The sequence below is a fragment of the Gymnodraco acuticeps genome, unplaced genomic scaffold (assembly GCF_902827175.1).
Source record: "Gymnodraco acuticeps unplaced genomic scaffold, fGymAcu1.1, whole genome shotgun sequence".
NCBI classification, from domain to species: Eukaryota; Metazoa; Chordata; class Actinopteri; order Perciformes; family Bathydraconidae; genus Gymnodraco; species Gymnodraco acuticeps.
Genome location: NW_022990410.1, coordinates 23,474 through 43,418, shown reverse-complemented (window position 1 = coordinate 43,418; position 19,945 = coordinate 23,474). Strand labels below are relative to the sequence as shown.

Sequence of the window (19,945 nt, the reverse complement as noted above, 5' to 3'; positions counted from 1 at the left end):
CAGCTCACTGGGAGGGGGGGGGACAGAGTACCGTTTACCTCCACCATCTGTTCTCTCCCCTCCAGGTAGGATTGCATCCAGCTCACCGATAGTTTATCAAAACCAATTGCTTTTAGCTTGTCAATCAGAATGGGGTGATTGACAGTGTCGAAAGCCTTTTGTAGGTCCAGCATCACCATGCCGCAGTACTTGCCCTCGTCCACCTCTTGTTTGATGTGGTCGCTCAAATAAAGAAGGCATGTGTCAGTGGAGTGGGATGTTCTAAAGCCAGATTGAAATTCATAGATTAGTTTCTTTTCCGCGAGGTACTTTTCGACCTGTTCATATACTATTTTTTCCATGACTTTCGAGATGGAGGTAAGTATAGAAACAGGGCGGTCGTTGCCTGGATCCAATTTGCTGCCCTTTTTGTGCAGGGGGGTTACTCTTGCCATTTTGAAGTCTTTGGGTACTTTTCCCTGTTTTATGGAGAGGTTAATTATGTGAGCTATGACTGGTGAGATGGCGGTTGCTGAGTCTCTGAGGAATTTGGAGGGGATATTGTCGTGGCCAGTGGCCTTGTTAGGTTGGAGGGCGCTCAGTTTAATGAGTACCTCTGCTGTTACCCTTGCTAGACTGAAATCATCTTTGCGTACCCCTAGGTTTTTGTAGTAGGTCATGATGTGATCTACTCCAAAAAGCCCTGAGTGGGAGGGTAATTTATTTTCAAGAGTTGTGGCTATGTTTGTGAAAAAAATGTTCAAGTACTTGGCCACATCCAGTTTGTCTGTGATGAGCCTGTTATCTGTCTTTATGTTTAAGTTAGAAAATCTCGTTTTAAGTGTTTTACTGCAGCCAAGCTGGTTATTGAGTCATTTCCAAAGTTCACGGGGTTTATTTTTGTTTTCCTCAGTTTTGACATGATGATAGCAAGTGAGAAAATAATCTCTGTGTCAAAGAAACGTTTATGAATTGTACACGTTTAGTTCAGCAGGATAATCTCCACATGTTAACACTAGTGATGGCGCGATGAAGCCTTATGAAGCTTTCCAGCCAATTGGTTCGCAAAAGGGTTCATCTCATGAGGCTTCATCATGGGCTTCATCTGAACACAAACCCCCTGCTGGTCAAAGTGTGTAAAACAGGCAGATTGGACATCTCAACAGTGTGCTCTATCTCATACCGAGTTCCCATTGAGTAAAGCCTTAGAATAACTCTAAACAACGAACATTAAATCATATCTTCATGTTAACAATAGTGTATTTATTCCAGTTTAATGATTGTGATTGAAAAGCCTAAGGAGGCTGGTAAACATTGCAAAGAGGGATTTGTATTCCTTCATAAACGTAACCACGTTGTAGCCTGAGAAAGGCTAAACCATATCAAAGACTACATTTATTAACTACATTATCTCATTTAGCTGTAGCTTTTATAAACAACAAAGAAGACGTATTGTTTAGGCGTTGAACCAGAGACCCTGCGGTCATGAGTCAACTGCTTTCCAGCTGAGCCGCAGCACACACACTGAATTCATCTGAAAACACTGCACGCTATTTATTCCTGTATTTATTCATTGATGTTTTTATTCCTACTTTTATTTATGCTTGTATCGATTTATACTTAAAACATGTTCCGACCTCTATATGAGTGAGGGTCTGAGCTCTCTTAATTCCATCGTGTCACCGGGCCCGGGTACAGGAGGGGTAATATGGTTCTTATTATACATCCATGGGTAATATGAGCGTTGTGGTTCAACCGATCTAAAGCACTGTCTGCTTCCAGCAAATCGGTTCACTAAAAGGTTCATCTGAGGCTTCATCATGGGCTTCATGTGCACACAAGACCCCTGTTGGTGAACAGGTGTAAAACAGCCAAATATTATTTGTAATCTTTGACATACTACAAATACTGGAAATAATGATACAAAAGTGTAAAAGATGTAAAATGTATTTGTAATCCTGTATTAGGGTTAATTACCTGGGGTTTCTTGTTCAGGTTGAGGTGTGGATGGACTTTCTTGGGGCACGGCTTCAGGTGTTCGGATCAGTGCGCCACATTCAGTCACAAGCCTTTAAAGGGCTAAACAATCCGATCAGTTTGAACCTATGGTTTGAACCTAGGCAAGGCAAGTTTATTTATATAGCACCTTTCAACACAAGGCAATTCAAAGTGCTTTACAAAAAATGAAAGACATTAAGAAAATGGCATTTAAAATCAGTCATTAAAAAGAAAAGCTAATAAAATAAACATTAAAAGAATAAATACATGGATAAAAGTTACAGTGCAGTCTAAGATGTGAATAGTTCAATTAAAAGCAGCAACAAAAAGAAAAGTCTTCTTGCTGGATTTAAAAGTAGTCAGAGTCGCAGCGGACCTGCAGGTTTCTGGGAGTTTGTTCCAGATATTTGGAGCATAATAACTGAACGCTGCTTCTCCATGTTTAGTTCTGACTCTGGGGACAGAAAGCTGACCAGTCCCTGAAGACCTGAGAGATCTGGATGGTTCATCATTTAGCAGGAGGTCAGAAATGTATTTTGGGCCTAAACCATTCAGTGCTTTATAAACCAGCAGCAGTATTTAGAAATCTATTCTTTGACACACAGGAAGCCAGTGTAAAGACTTCAGAACAGGAGTGATCCACTTTCTTAGTGTTAGTGAGGACTCGAGCAGCAGCGTTCTGAATCAGCTGCAGCTTCCTAATAGATGTTTTAGTGAGACCTGTGAAGACACCATTGCAGTAGTCGAGTCTACTGAAGATAAAAGCATGGACACGTTTTTCCAAATCCTGCTGTGACATTAGTCTTTTAATCCTAGATATGTTCTTTAGGTGATAGTAGGCTGATTTAGTAACAGTTTTAATGTGACTGTTGAAACTCAGGTCAGAGTCCATGACTACACCTAGATTTCTGGCTCTATCTGTTGTTTTGAACATTGCAGACTGAAGCTCAGCGCTAACTTTTATACGTTCTGACTTGGCTCCAAAAACCATTACCTCAGTTTTATCTTTGTTTAATTGGAGAAAGTTCTGACACATCCAACCTAGGGTCCAGTAGCATTGCCAATGACATGATGCTCATAGATTGGAGTGTGTGGAGCCTCTCTCTTAGCTGCCTTAAGAGGTGTTCTCCCATTTCTTTGGCCACTGCTACTGCAGTTTTTGCCATCTCCTCATGAAGCATTTGCTCCAGCATTTTGAGGAGGGGCACAACCTTTGAACCAGATACATTTTTCTCCTCAGAAAGCTCAATGGTGGCATCATTGAATCCAGACAGCAGAGAGAGGCACCCACTTATGCTTAAGCTGGGTTAAGAATGAGTATCTTGTAACTTTCTTTTATTTGCATGATAAAGTGAAGTTAACGTGGTTAAATTATAAAATATATTATTCCAAAATATTAAATGACAAACCTTGAGCAGGTCCACCCCCATGTCCCTCCTTGTTCTCATGTATGGCACGATAATGCCTTAGCATGGATGAAGTGTTGTTATTGTAACCCAGTTCCCTGGAGCACAATAAACACTTCACCTTTGAATGAAATAGAAAAAGTAAAAAAATGAACCATACAAAATCTAACATAATACATCTGTTGTAATATACTATGTATGCAACCTACCTTATTGGAGAAATCAGATCAAAGTGTTCCCACACAGGGGAAGTCCTTCTCTTCTTTGCTGGCTCCATTCTAACGAGTTACAAAAATATCGTACAACCAAAACAGGCAAACGACAGGGTTCTCCTCTCTCACAAGGTTCACATATCTTGATTCGAATCCCATGGTTTTTTATCTGTCATAAGCATGCGCCAAGATCTGAAGCGCTTCCTGAAGCAGTCACGTGGTATCGACAGGCAGCGAGGCTTCGTTTGTCATCGATGACGTCACTGGCCCAAAACGATACAAGCCTCGATACAGGCTACACAAAAAGCTTCGGGGAGTAAGGCAAGGCAAGGCAATACGTAACATCACTAGTTAACACCACTTTATGATTTCTGAAGTAAAAAGCTAATGTGGGGCTATAAAGGAACTACAGCACGGTCACATGACTTCACGTCACCACCGCTAAGCTAAAGGTGGCTAATTTTGGGCTATAAAGGAACTACAGCACAGTCACATGACTTCACGTCACCACCGCTAAGCTAAAGGTGGCTAATGTTGGGCTATAAAGGAACTACAGCACAGTCACATGACTTCACGTCACCACCGCTAAGCTAAAGGTGGCTAATGTTGGGCTATAAAGGAACTACAGCACGGTCACATGACTTCACGTCACCACCGCTAAGCTAAAGGTGGCTAATGTTGGGCTATAAAGGAACTACAGCACAGTCACATGACTTCACGTCACCACCGCTAAGCTAAAGGTGGCTAATGTTTGGCTATAAAGGAACTACAGCACGGTCACATGACTTCACGTCACCACCGCTAAGCTAAAGGTGGCTAATGTTGGGCTATAAAGGAACTACAGCACGGTCACATGACTTCACGTCACCACCGCTAAGCTAAAGGTGGCTAATGTTGGGCTATAAAGGAACTACAGCACAGTCACATGACTTCACGTCACCACCTCTAAGCTAAAGGTGGCTAATGTTGGGCTATAAAGGAACTACAGCACGGTCACATGACTTCACGTCACCACCGCTAAGCTAAAGGTGGCTAATGTTGGGCTATAAAGGAACTACAGCACGATCACATGACTTCACGTCACCACCACTAAGCTAAAGGAGGCTAATGTGGGGCTATAAAGGAACTACAGCACGGTCACATGACTTCACGTCACCACCGCTAAGCTAAAGGTGGCTAATGTTGGGCTATATAGGAACTACAGCACGGTCACATGACTTCACGTCACCACCGCTAAGCTAAAGGCGGCTAATGTTGGGCTATAAAGGAACTACAGCACGGTCACATGACTTCACGTCACCACCGCTAAGCTAAAGGTGGCTAATGTTGGGCTATAAAGGAACTACAGCTTGAACTTGCACCAGCATTGCTATATTGAATGGTTGATGTAGAAGAGACATGGAGAAGAGGGGACACATGTTGATGTAGAAGAGACATGAAGAAGAGGGGACACATGTTGATGTAGAAGAAACATGGAGAAGAGGGGACACATGTTGATGTAGAAGAGACATGAAGAAGAGGGGACACATGTTGATGTAGAAGAGACATGAAGAAGAGGGGACACATGTTGATGTAGAAGAGACATGAAGAAGAGGGGACACATGTTGATGTAGAAGAGACATGAAGAAGAGGGGACACATGTTGATGTAGAAGAGACATGAAGAAGAGGGGACACATGTTGATGTAGAAGAGACATGGAGAAGAGGGGACACATGTTGATGTAGAAGAGACATGAAGAAGAGGGGACACATGTTGATGTAGAAGAGACATGAAGAAGAGGGGACACATGTTGATGTAGAAGAGACATGAAGAAGAGGGGACACATGTTGATGTAGAAGAGACATGGAGAAGAGGGGACACATGTTGATGTAGAAGAGACATGGAGAAGAGGGGACACATGTTGATGTAGAAGAGACATGAAGAAGAGGGGACACATGTTGATGTAGAAGAGACATGAAGAAGAGGGGACACATGTTGATGTAGAAGAGACATGAAGAAGAGGGGACACATGTTGATGTAGAAGAGACATGAAGAAGAGGGGACACATGTTGATGTAGAAGAGACATGGAGAAGAGGGGACACATGTTGATGTAGAAGAGACATGAAGAAGAGGGGACACATGTTGATGTAGAAGAGACATGGAGAAGAGGGGACACATGTTGATGTAGAAGAGACATGGAGAAGAGGGGACACATGTTGATGTGCATAACTTAACTTTCCTTCTCTTCCGGCAGGTACTCCAGATCGTTTTCGTGTCGACTCCCAGTCTGATCTACATGGGTCACGCCATGCACACCGTCCGCCAAGAGGAGAAGAGGAGGAGCAGGGAGGAAGAGGAGGGAGAGGGGGGAGGAAGAGAGGAGGATCCTGGAGGAGGGGAAGAAACAGGGAAGGAGAAACAGGGAAGGAAAGGAGACAAGGAGAGAGGAAAGGAGAAGAGTTTAGGTCTGTCTGCGGGTCGAGTTCATCTGAGAGGAGCGCTGCTGCAGACCTACATCCTGAGCATCCTGATCCGCAGCATCATGGAGGTACACACAGTACACACAGTACACACATTACACACACTGGTTGTATATTAACGTGACCCGAGCCCAGTCTGCTCCGATTGGTCAGCTGGCCGGCTCTGTTGTGATTGGTCAACCAGTTTAACGATGTCCCGCCCCTTAGCCTATCACGTACAATGTGTTGGAAAGCTAGCCAATAGGAGCGTGAGTGTTCCGTAGTGATGTCACTATGTTCCGGAAGAAAACAAAGGAGTCCGATGAGGCGTTTCAACAGGGATTCTAGCCTTTGCAGACCATTTACATGCACTAAAACCTGTAGAACGCACGGGAAGAAGGGCCTCTGTAATGTGTGTTTCTGTGTAGCAGTGACTGTGGCTGTGTCTCCGTACAGGTGGTGTTTCTGATCCTGCAGTACTTCATGTACGGAGTCTTCCTCCATTCTCTGTACATCTGCAAGGTAACAAATACTAATCATTTTGAGATGGAAACACAACAATATATCAGAAAGCACGACATATCAGCAAAGAAACAAATCCATACAGACAAGAATACTTTAGGAAAAAAAACATTTCAGAAAAACATAACATATGTGGAAACAAATACTTTAGAAAACAAAGCAACGTTTTATGAAAAATAAACAGGAAAATTCTGGAAAACCCAACATTTGAGAAAAGATAACGAGACAACAACAAATCAGAAAACATACTGACGTCAGAAAAGTTGTGTTTTGGAAAATTGTAGTTTTTTTCAATGAAAAACCGAACATTTGTCGTTTGTTTCTAAAATATTTTATTTTCTGAAATGTTGCGTTTGTGTTGTTTTTTCAAGAAAAGTTGTGTTTTCTTCAAATAATTGCACAATGCATTTTATGAAATCTGTATGTGCTTTTGAAAAGTTATTGTGTTACCTAAAATGAAATGTTGTTATGGTTCCATGTTTTGACCTGCAGGGTCGCCGTATATAACAAATACACTCTATATATTATGTATCCACCCTCTCTCTGTTCCTCAGGCCTCGCCCTGCCCTCACCCGGTGAACTGCTACGTCTCCAGACCCACGGAGAAGAACGTGTTCATCGTGTTCATGATGACGGTGTCGGCCGTCTCTCTGGCTCTCAGCGTGTTGGAGCTGCACCACCTGGCCTGGAGGCACTGCTGCAGGTACCCCAAATATTACTAAATACCAGAGACGGCAAAAGTACACACATCCTTTACTCAAGTAGAAGTACACACATCCTTTACTCAAGTAGAAGTACACACATCCTGTACTCAAGTAGAAGTACACACATCCTTTACTCAAGTAGAAGTACAGATACTCGTGTTTAAAAATACTCTGGTGAAAGTAGAAGTACTGACTAAACTTCTTTACTCAAGTGAAAGTAAAGAGGCTTTGAAATGTACTTCAGTAAAAAGTACCCATAACTAGCAGCTGTTTTAAAGAGTACCTGACCTCCCTTTATATTAATAGAACAATAATGTCATTGTTAGCTAATGAATGTTTCCATGCTGAACAACGGCAACATGACAACGTTTCCATTGGTCCCTCTTCTTTAGAGAAGACCAGGAAATGATGGATACACGGATCGTGTTCAAATCAATAGGCACGCAATGACACTAAAGAATAATGATCACGCACCAAACACACATTCAGACTAAAGGAACCAGCTGTTTGGAAAATGAGAGAAGTAGAAAGTACAGGTATTTGTGTTCAACATGTAAGAAGTAGAAAGTACAGGTATTTGAGTTCAACATGTAAGAAGTAGAAAGTACAGGTATTTGAGTTCAACATGTAAGAAGTAGAAAGTACAGGTATTTGAGTTCAACATGTAAGAAGTAGAAAGTACAGGTATTTGTGTTCAACATGTAAGAAGTAGAAAGTACAGGTATTTGAGTTCAACATGTAAGAAGTAGAAAGTACAGGTATTTGAGTTCAACATGTGAGAAGTAGAAAGTACAGGTATTTGAGTTCAACATGTAAGAAGTAGAAAGTACAGGTATTTGAGTTCAACATGTAAGAAGTAGAAAGTACAGGTATTTGAGTTCAACATGTAAGAAGTAGAAAGTACAGGTATTTGAGTTCAACATGTAAGAAGTAGAAAGTACAGGTATTTGTGTTCAACATGTAAGAAGTAGAAAGTACAGGTATTTGAGTTCAACATGTAAGAAGTAGAAAGTACAGGTATTGAGTTCAACATGTAAGAAGTAGAAAGTACAGGTATTTGTGTTCAACATGTAAGAAGTAGAAAGTACAGGTATTTGTGTTCAACATGTAAGAAGTAGAAAGTACAGGTATTTGTGTTCAACATGTGAGAAGTAGAAAGTACAGGTATTTGGGTTCAACATGTAAGAAGTAGAAAGTACAGGTATTTGGGTTCAACATGTAAGAAGTAGAAAGTACAGGTATTTGGGTTCAACATGTAAGAAGTAGAAAGTACAGGTATTTGAGTTCAACATGTAAGAAGTAGAAAGTACAGGTATTTGGGTTCAACATGTAAGAAGTAGAAAGTACAGGTATTTGGGTTCAACATGTAAGAAGTAGAAAGTACAGGTATTTGGGTTCAACATGTAAGAAGTAGAAAGTACAGGTATTTGAGTTCAACATGTAAGAAGTAGAAAGTACAGGTATTTGGGTTCAACATGTAAGAAGTAGAAAGTACAGGTATTTGGGTTCAACATGTAAGAAGTAGAAAGTACAGGTATTTGGGTTCAACATGTAAGAAGTAGAAAGTACAGGTATTTGTGTTCAACATGTAAGAAGTAGAAAGTACAGGTATTTGAGTTCAACATGTAAGAAGTCAAAGTAAAAAGTGGTCAGAAAAATAAGTAGTGGAGTAAAGTACTGATACCAGAAACATGAACTTAAGTACAGTAACAAAGTATTTGTACTCCACTACTTCCCACCTCTGCTAAATACTGTGTTTTATTTAATTATTCCTTGATGACTCATTGTGTTGCCTTTGACTCTCAAGTCTCAGAGGTTATTTAAAACAAAGGATCACAGCTCCTTTTATGTATTCCTAAGTATAATTTAAAGGCTTATATATTACCCTTCAGATAACATGTATTTTCAGGCAGAGACTTTAAAGCGTTTCTTGACCCGATATGTATCAAATCAGTCTCTCATTGGAATCAAAAACAACAAGAGGCTGAATGATCATAACTCTAAGGGCGTTTTTACCAGTATATAATAACGAGTGTATCCGCAACCATGATTCCGATTTGCCCCAAATGTTAAGAGGTTATTCTGTGGCGAATGCGACTCCCTTTCACCAAGTTTCATGCAAATCGGGAAAACAGTTTTTGTCCGTGATCCTGCTGACAAACAAAAAACAAAGTTGAAAACATGACCCTTTTGGCGGAAGTAGAAAATGAAAAGCTGCTTTTTTAAAGGACGATACGAATCCTGCAAACATCTTTCTGAAACTTCACTGATTTCACACTGAAAGCTCAGTTGACCCATCGTAAAAGACGTTTCATAATCAATATGATCTTGAAGTCTTTGGAAAAAGATCTGATATTAAGAACAAAGGATCCTGTTAGTTTCCGTAGAGATTGATTAAAGTGAAAGTAGTGTCCGTGGGAAGAAAGGCTCTTTGTGCACGTCTTGTAGAACTGGAGATAAACAAAGATCTCTTTTCACCCGCACGACGATCCTGCATCGATTTGAAGCCTTCAGTGATTATTTTGTTTAACTTCATGTCGTTAAACAAAGGGCAAACTGAGCCTCAAACCCCCTGCGGCCAAAACATGACTTCTTCTGCAAATGAAAATCCATCTTTGTGTCATAAAAAGCTTCTTTCTGCAAAACCACTGCTTCACAACCTCTGACTGGAGTTCAATGTGACTCTCAATGCACGGTCTCGCTACGTTTAGATCCAGAAAGATAGCGTGGTTCTTTCCTTTGTATTCGCCAGCGGGGTGCTTAGTGACGTATTTCATACCGCAGATCTAAAATCTCTTCAGCTTGGGTTAACCACAGACCTTATTTCAGGCCAACAACAAAAAACACATTCAGCAAACCATTGACTTCCAGGTCTCTTATTGTGAAGCATTCAGATATCTTGATCTTTCACATTGTGTTTGTTATTGAGATATCTTCATGGTGAGATTGCACGATGTAATCTTTATTACCTCAGCTCAGTTCAGTCAGACAACTCACGTGTTAGCTGGGGTGGAGCTGGGGTGGAAGCTGGGGTGGAAGCTGGGGTGGAAGCTGGGGTGGAAGCTGGGGTGGAAGCTGGGGTGGAAGCTGGGGTGGAAGCTGGGGGTGGAAGCTGGGGTGGTGGTGGGGTGGAAGCTGGGGTGGAAGCTGGGATGGAAGCTGGGGTGGAAGCTGGGGTGGTGGTGGGGTGGAAGCTGGGGTGGAAGCTGGGGTGGAGCTGGGGTGGAAGCTGGGGTGGTGGTGGGGTGGAAGCTGGGGTGGAAGCTGGGGTGGAAGCTGGGGTGGAAGCTGGGGTGGAAGCTGGGATGGAAGCTGGGGTGGAAGCTGGGGTGGAGCTGGGGTGGAAGCTGGGGTGGAAGCTGGGATGGAGCTGGGGTGGTGGTGGGGTGGAAGCTGGGGTGGAAGCTGGGGTGGAGCTGGGGTGGAAGCTGGGGTGGAAGCTGGGGTGGAGCTGGGTGTGGTGGGGTGGAAGCTGGGGTGGAAGCTGGGTGGAAGCTGGGGGTGTGGTGAAGCTGGGGTGGTGGGGGGGTGGAGCTGGGGTGGTGGAAGCTGGGGTGGTGGTGGGGTGGAAGCTGGGGTGGTTGAAGCTGGGGTGGTGGGGGGTGGAGCTGGGGTGGAATGCTGGGGTGGTGGTGGGGTGGAAGCTGGGGTGGAAGCTGGGGTGGTGGTGGGGTGGAAGCTGGGGTGGAAGCTGGGGTGGAAGCTGGGGTGGAGCTGGGGTGGAAGCTGGGGTGGAAGCTGGGGTGGAAGCTGGGGTGGAAGCTGGGTGGAAGCTGGGGTGGAAGCTGGGGTGGAAGCTGGGGGTGGAAGCTGGGGTGGAAGCTGGGGTGGAAGCTGGGGGGTGGAAGCAGGGGTGGGAAGCTGGGTGGAAGCTGGGGTGGAAGCTGGGGTGGAAGCTGGGGTGGAAGCTGGGATGGAAGCTGGGGTGGTGGTGGGGTGGAAGCTGGGGTGGGTGGGGGGGTGGAAGCTGGGGGGGAGGAAGCTGGGGTGGTGGGGGGGTGGAAGCTGGGGTGGAAGCTGGGGTGGTGGTGGGGTGGAGCTGGGGTGGAAGCTGGGGTGGAGCTGGGGTGGAAGCTGGGGTGGAAGCTGGGGTGGAAGCTGGGGTGGAAGCGGGGTGGAAGCTGGGATGGAAGCTGGGGTGGTGGTGGGGTGGAAGCTGGGGTGGTGGAAGCTGGGGCGGTGGGGGGGTGGAAGCTGGGGTGGTGGGGGGGCAGGCGAGTAGCAGCAACATGAAACACAGCAGCAGGAACATGAACGTAGCAATAGCAAGTGAACACAGCAGCAGCAGCAGCATAGCGAGGCAGGAAGACCTGGCAGCTTAAATAGAGCGGCATGTTTAGGAGAATGTGTTTGGTTGGTTGTGAGAGGGACGAGGTGCGTCACGTGTTAATGTATCATTGGTGCTCGAGTTGACTGCCTGAACTAGCTCGCAGGCTTCGCCCCATTTATGGTCAGATATCCGACAACTTTTAAACTGAGTTGAAGTAAACCTTTTCAAAAAATCTGTCCAGCGTCCTCTCAAACTTCTAAATCCACCCAGAATTCATCAAAATCAGTCCACCTGGATAAAACTGTCCTTTTGGACCCTGAAAATGCCAAAAATGTATTCAACATCCTCAATTACCCCCAAATACTACTCCAAATGTTCCAAATCAGCCAAGCCAATAGTCTATAATGCTAAATACGCAATTTATGCTAATTGTGGAAATGTCCCAACATATGCAGGTTAGCATCGTGTTGGAGACCCTACACTTCTAACATAACACTTTTGGTCTCAACAAAAAAGGCAATGAAATTATTCTGGCCCGAGCTCCTCCAATAATAGGCTACAACATAGTTCTATAATAAAATACAAAAATACAAATAAAAAAATTAATAAAAATAGTGCAAGACAGTAGATATATCATATATTTGCTTCTCTAAATCTCGTTCCAGACGGTTCCTGTACCGGTCCTACAACTTTGATGTAAACTGTTAAAAAAAATCTGTCCAGTGTCATCTAAATACTTCAAAATCATGGCACCGGGAGAAAAAATAGGGCCACTATCTGGTTTAAACTGTCATTTTGGACCCTGAAAATGTCAGAAATGGAATCAGAAACCTCAATTTACCTAAAAAAACACTCCAAAATTTTCCACGACATTTGTCCACAAATGCTAATGGACGCAACTTATGCTAATTGTGCAAATGTCCCAACTATATAACTATTTCTAACACTTTTGGGGTCTCGAAAAGTCTCAAATCACGTTAACTTTTCTAATTCTCTCTCCAGGGGTTACCTGTCGAACCGCCGCGCCGCCGCTTCAGGTAAAGCTTCTCTCGCCCGGCAGCTCTCTCTCTCTCCTCCCCCCCCCCTCCACCCCCCCTCCGGACTTCAGCCAGTGTGTCATTGGCTCGTCTCTCTTCCTGCCCCTCCCCTTCCCAAACCACCGCCTGGCTGACCAACAGAACTCTGAGAACATGGCGACTGAGAAGCACAAAATGGCCGAAGAAGTGAACATGCTGCAGATGAGCTGCTTCTCTCAGAACCAGAATACCTTCATCACTCCTGGCTGGCAGGAAGCTGGGAACAATCAGATCCAAGATGGCGGATACCTGAGGACAGGCACTACCTCCTACCCCCCATCAGGCAGGGACGTGAGGGGCGTTCAGAGCCAAAATGGCGGCGCAGGCGGTTTGATGATGTGTCCGAACGGAGGAATCTGTCAGAAGGACAAACGCAGATTCAGCAAAACGAGTGGAGCGAGCAGCCGCACGAGAACAGACGACCTCTCGGTGTAAAAAGAGAATATTAAACGACACACAACGGCTGAATAAACTGGGACATGTTTGACCCTTTAATGCATCAAAGCAAAGGTCGTACAGCTGGAGGAATCGGGGCTGAAACATTCAAACTGAAACACTTTTCTCAGCCTCAAAAATTGCTTTAATTTCTATATTTTTCTCCAAACTGCGACACGTGTTCTGCTCCGTAAAACTGTTTCCATGAGCACTACAAATACTTGTTCTTACACCCATTCTTTAAACAAACCATTTTGCATTTCAGGATGTTTTTTGTAAAAGAGAATATTAAACTATACATAACTGCTGAATAAACTGTATTTGACCTTTTAATGCATCAAAACAAAGGTCATTGAATACAGCTGGAGGAATCAGGAAGAACATTCACTCTGTTGGTCAAAAATTACTCTCTTATTTAAAATAATTGTCTTTTTCATTTCCATATTTTTCTCCGAACTCAGACACGTTTTCCGCTCCGGTGAACTTTTTTCATGAGCTCTACAAACATTACATTTAGCTGACGCTTTTATCCAAAGCGACTTACAATAAGTGCATTCGACCAGGAAGACACGACCTTGAAGAAAACAGAATCATAAAGTACATCAGGTTTCATAGAGCCAAACATTTCAAGTGCTACTCAACTGGCTTTAGATAAGCCAGTCCTTTATTAGTATATAAGTGCTTTGTTAATAGTTCTATCGCTCGAAGTGGAGTCGAAAGAGGTGAGTTTTCAGTCTGGAAGGTGTGTAAGCTATCTGCTGTCCTGATGTCAATGGGGAGCTCATTCCACCATCTTGGAGCCAGGATAGCAAACATTTTAGGATGTTCTTCTTTTTAAAGAGTCCCTATTCCTCTTTCTGCGGCGTTCCTCTCCTGTATGTGATTATATGTTTTAATGCATGTAAATGGTTTGCAGAGGCTAAAATCCCTCCAGAGGCAGTTTCTTCTACTGTCTTTTTTTACTGTTACAGAAACAAATTCTTGCAGAAATACTGAATCTTCTTCTGCAATGTGAACGTGTGGCGGCAGGTTTGAGCTGATAACTGGTTGCAAATCACTCAAAAGAAGGTGGCAAACATGTCACTTTAAAATATGCTTCATGACAAATGTTCCTTCTGGAGATAAGCCACTAACGGGATGACAAAAGAAAGAGCTGTGAATCATGAAAAGTATACATACCACAAAACAGCCGTCTGACGGAAAGCTTTTCAACCTGTTCGCAGTGAAGTGCCTCAAACTTACTACTTTCTTGTATTTCTGTGTTTCCAAAGAGCAGCTTGACCTTTCTTTCCAAAGCTGATGGGAAAACGTCAAAGCCAAAGTTTGTTATCCTGTTCTGTACGTCTGACTGATTTACAGCCTTGGAAATGAACCTGAACATCTGTAAAAGTCACTGGAGGGCGTTTGGGAACCTTTCACCCTTTAAAGCTCCAATATGATCCTGTTGCTCATCAGTATCTCACAGCTCATACAGAACCTGTCCGAGAGGGTTTGGCTGAAACTCCGTAAATGTTCTGTTATTATTGTTACTTCTAGGTTTGTTCACTTTCTCGTCCTTTCACTGTGTTTTAAAGAGTCTACACCTGTTGTTTTATCAGCAGCAGTGATTGTTTCCCACACAGATGTGTGTCTGATCACTGAGTGCACACGATGCCTCTTTAAATTAGGATTTTTCGTATTATTCTTAGTATTTCTTCACTTTTCAAAGTTTGGCTATCAAACTTGTAATATGTCACATGTGACCCGCTCTATCGAAATCAGTCGGAAGTCGCAACGGCTCATTTCAAAATAAACGTGGATTTACGTAAAAAACTATTTTTTCGGGGTTCTGGTGTTTTGTTTGATTTTAAACAAACAAAGTCTTGACTTTCAGAATATGAAACTTTTATTTCCAAAATCACACGATAAATACATGTTTGAAGCTTGTGAAGGGACGCGGCCCGTACACACAGCAGCTTTTGGCGATTTGTCCACCGCTTCCAGCGCGTCTACGCCCATTGACTTTGAATGGGGATGACGTCACTTTCCCCTCGCTTGTCGCCGAACTGCATTGTGGGGGGGCGAGGCGAAGATTTCCAGGATTCAAGCGCTAGCCAATCAAACCGCGTGCAAGCTGGGAAAGCCAGACCCGCAGTTAATTCTATATTCCTAACAAAAATGGAGGAGAACTTAGTTATTGCGATAGCAAATCACCCGGTTCTTTATGACCAGTCCCTATTTACTTACCGGGATACAAACCGGAGGAACCAGGCATGGAGGGAGGAGGCAGAGGCAGTGGGTGAAACTGGTAGGTTTTCGCTTGTTTGGGGATTTTATATCCAGTTTACTTCGTTGCTAGTTTACTTCGTTGCTAGCAAGCATAGACAGTATCATTAGCCAGCATGGAATGTAGCATAAAATAGCACCATAAACATTAATCTCATAAATGTTCAAAATGTTAAAAAAATAAATAGTGGAGAAGAACCGGGGTTTTTTGCTTTGTATGTCGGGGGCGGGAGATTCATGTGATTGGTTGTTGGTCGCGAAATCCCCAAGCTGTCAGACACGCCCAGCTCCAGGATTTTCAAGATTTTTGAAAAGCTGCTGTGTGGACGTACCGGAAGACAGGCACCTCTCACTCGTAATCTGCTCTTCCGCAGCGCCGCCCCCCTCCCTCCGGCTGAAATTATGAATAAGAGTATAGTAATCATAGATAACACGGCAGGGTCCGTTACAGTTTGTTTTCATATGATTTCAATTAAACAAAGTCTTGGCTTTCAGAATATTAAACTTGTTTCGGCAAATTCAGATGATAAATACAGCTTTGAAGCTTCGGCATAATTACAAGCGGAGAACGGAGTAACTTAACGTCACAGCAGGCATAACAACAGCCGGTGTTTCCCGTGAGTGTTTTCCCCAGGAAACAAACACAATACACACAAACGCAAAATTACACAAACAAACACACACACACGTATACACACACACTCGCGAGCTTCCCCTCCAAACGTAAATATCTTCCCTCAGTAGTACTTTGATCATTTGCTAATAACCAATCAGATCGATGGATTCCAGAGAAGAGGAAACTTTGAAGGCCTTTTTCTCAAAACGATGACTCGTGACAGTCATTATATAATGTGACATATTTCGCTTAATATTTGGAGAACAACAACAATCCTGATATCATTAGAAAGCTAGGAATCTCCTCTTTCCAGCAGTGTATACAACTCAAAATGTGTCTTCGGGTCAATGCGACTGATTTCGATAGAGCAGGTCACATATTGTGTTTTTGATTGGTTGTTTGGATGATTTCTGCATTGTATTATTGTGATATATCATTCAGGGCTATGGAAACATCTGGACTTTAATAATACAATCTTTGTGTAAGCTGTGTTTTTTAGGGTTATGGTTCAAATATCATTAAAGTTACTGATTTCAATGATAAATCAAAAGTGTTTCCTATCTTGTAGTTTTGTATTTATTATTCTACTTCAATATTGTGAATGATGTTCCCAACCTTTTTCAACTCAGGGCCCACTTAAGAATCTAAAAACAATACGGAGGCTAAATAAAGTTCTCAAGAGTACTTTTTATTTTTAATTAGAAAAGGAGCTAGGCCATCAGTAACAAACCGACATTTTTATTACACGGTTTAGTTGAATACTCAATTCTGATTGGTCAATTCAGAACATGTGACACGAGAACAGACCGCTGTCAAGGACTGTAATCACCGTTGCTAAGGAGGATCGAGGAAGAGAAAGGGAAAATCGTAATAATGAAATGTTTCCACACAAATCACAATGTTTTACTAATTATTTGGCGGCCCACTTGCAATGCCTTCGCGGACCACTAGGGGGCTGCAGCCCGCAGGTTGGGAACCGCTGCTGTAAGAGATGAAAGGTTTGTTTATCAGATGGAGATGATAAGAGGAACCCTTCAGCGTTTACGTTTTCATTCATGGAGATAACATCTGCGTGAGATATCCAACATGTTGACCCTGTTATAACAAAGCGATACGAGAGCAACCTGCTGATGGATGGAGTTCATGAGTGTGAAGAAAAGTCTAGTTTTCAACAGAAATACCAGGATTTATTCATAAGAAAATCAATAAATAACATATGGTTTGTTTTTTAACGTTTGGAGAGACTCTTCGTGTTGCTCGTGTCATGTGACCCAGGTATATCGGTTTTGGCACAAACAATAAACAAAAGTGCTGAAAACATTTAGAAGTAATGCTACGTTTTGTATTTAACTGTATCGTCGATATCCTGTGAGTATCTGAGTATAGATCTGAATCCTTTCCCTTTGGCTCGTCTAAAAATATAAAATATTAGAGTTTGATTGGTTTCTGAGAAGATGCTGGAGAGTTTAAGGAAGAGGCTCTGGGATTTAAAAATAGCGTCTATTCCCACGGCTCGTTTCCAGGAATGTTCGGGAACTGAAACTGGGAATATTTCTGTGTTGTTCTTTCCTTTTTTCCATCTCCTCCTCTCCCAGCTGTGCCATGTTTACACCACATACATATATATATATAAAGCTCATTAAATCACCTGAAGATGTCACTCAGGTAGAAAGACAACAAGTCAGAGTCAGGTTGTGTTGAAACATAAAAGGTAGGAAAAATAAAATGGTACATAAGTAACGTCCGAAATGTGACGCTAGTATTATGACCCATTTTTTCCCCTGAAAATGTGGGTTTTCTCTGGAAGTTTTTCCTTGTACGATGTGAGGGTCTAAGGACAGAGGGTCTGAGGACAGAGGGTCTAAGGACAGAGGGTCTGAGGACAGAGGGTCTGAGGACAGAGGGTCTAAGGACAGAGGGTCTGAGGATAGAGGGTCTAAGGACAGAGGGTCTAAGGACAGAGGGTCTGAGGATAGAGGGTCTAAGGACAGATGGTCTGAGGACAGAGGGTCTGAGGACAGAGGGTCTGAGGACAGAGGGTCTAAGGTCAGAGGGTCTAAAGACAGAGGGTCTAAGGACAGAGGGTCTGAGGACAGAGGGTCTAAGGACAGAGGGTCTAAGGACAGAGGGTCTGAGGACAGAGGGTCTGAGGACAGAGGGTCTAAGGACAGAGGGTCTAAGGACAGAGGGTCTAAGGACAGAGGGTCTAATGACAGAGGGTCTGAGGACAGAGGGTCTGAGGACAGAGGGTCTGAGGACAGAGGGTCTGAGGACAGAGGGTCTGAGGATAGAGGGTCTGAGGACAGAGGGTCTGAGGATAGAGGGTCTGAGGACAGAGGGTCTGAGGATAGAGGGCCTGAGGACAGAGGGTCTAAGGACAGAGGGTCTAAGGATAGAGGGTCTAAGGACAGAGGGTCTAAGGACAGAGGGTCTGAGGACAGAGGGTCTGAGGACAGAGGGTCTAAGGACAGAGGGTCTGAGGACAGAGGGTCTGAGGACAGAGGGTCTGAGGACAGAGGGTCTGAGGACAGAGGGTCTGAGGACAGAGGGTCTGAGGACAGAGGGTCTAAGGACAGAGGGTCTAAGGACAGAGGGTCTGAGGATAGAGGGTCTGAGGACAGAGGGTCTAAGGACAGAGGGTCTGAGGACAGAGGGTCTGAGGATAGAGGGTCTAAGGACAGAGGGTCTAAGGACAGAGGGTCTGAGGACAGAGGGTCTGAGGATAGAGGGTCTAAGGACAGAGGGTCTGAGGACAGAGGGTCTGAGGACAGAGGGTCTGAGGACAGAGGGTCTAAGGACAGAGGGTCTGAGGATAGAGGGTCTAAGGACAGAGGGTCTAAGGACAGAGGGTCTGAGGATAGAGGGTCTAAGGACAGATGGTCTGAGGACAGAGGGTCTGAGGACAGAGGGTCTGAGGACAGAGGGTCTAAGGTCAGAGGGTCTAAAGACAGAGGGTCTAAGGACAGAGGGTCTGAGGACAGAGGGTCTAAGGACAGAGGGTCTGAGGACAGAGGGTCTGAGGACAGAGGGTCTAAGGACAGAGGGTCTAAGGACAGAGGGTCTAAGGACAGAGGGTCTAAGGACAGAGGGTCTGAGGACAGAGGGTCTGAGGACAGAGGGTCGTCTGAGGACAGAGGGTCTGAGGATAGAGGGTCTGAGGACAGAGGGTCTGAGGACAGAGGGTCTGAGGACAGAGGGTCTGAGGATAGAGGGTCTGAGGACAGAGGGTCTAAGGACAGAGGGTCTAAGGATAGAGGGTCTAAGGACAGAGGGTCTAAGGACAGAGGGTCTGAGGACAGAGGGTCTGAGGACAGAGGGTCTAAGGACAGAGGGTCTGAGGACAGAGGGTCTGAGGACAGAGGGTCTAAGGACAGAGGGTCTGAGGACAGAGGGTCTGAGGACAGAGGGTCTAAGGACAGAGGGTCTAAGGACAGAGGGTCTGAGGATAGAGGGTCTGAGGACAGAGGGTCTAAGGACAGAGGGTCTAAGGACAGAGGGTCTGAGGATAGAGGGTCTAAGGACAGAGGGTCTAAGGACAGAGGGTCTGAGGACAGAGGGTCTGAGGATAGAGGGTCTAAGGACAGAGGGTCTAAGGACAGAGGGTCTGAGGACAGAGGGTCTGAGGACAGAGGGTCTAAGGACAGAGGGTCTGAGGATAGAGGGTCTAAGGACAGAGGGTCTGAGGACAGAGGGTCTGAGGACAGAGGGTCTAAAGACAGAGGGTCTGAGGACAGAGGGTCTAAGGACAGAGGGTCTAAGGACAGAGGGTCTGAGGATAGAGGGTCTAAGGACAGAGGGTCTGAGGACAGAGGGTCTGAGGACAGAGGGTCTGAGGACAGAGGGTCTAAAGACAGAGGGTCTAAGGACAGAGGGTCTGAGGACAGAGGGTCTAAGGACAGGGGGTCCAAGGACAGAGGGTCTAAGGACAGAGGGTCTGAGGACAGAGGGTCTGAGGACAGAGGGTCTAAGGACAGAGGGTCTAAGGACAGAGGGTCTGAGGATAGAGGGTCTAAGGACAGAGGG

At 44.3% G+C, this 19,945-nt stretch overlaps 1 pseudogene; it reads left to right on the top strand.

Moving 5' to 3' along the window:
* Positions 1-3,994: 3,994 nt before the first annotated feature.
* On the top strand, positions 3,995-13,371 carry LOC117551847 (annotated as a pseudogene).
* Positions 13,372-19,945: the final 6,574 nt, after the last annotated feature.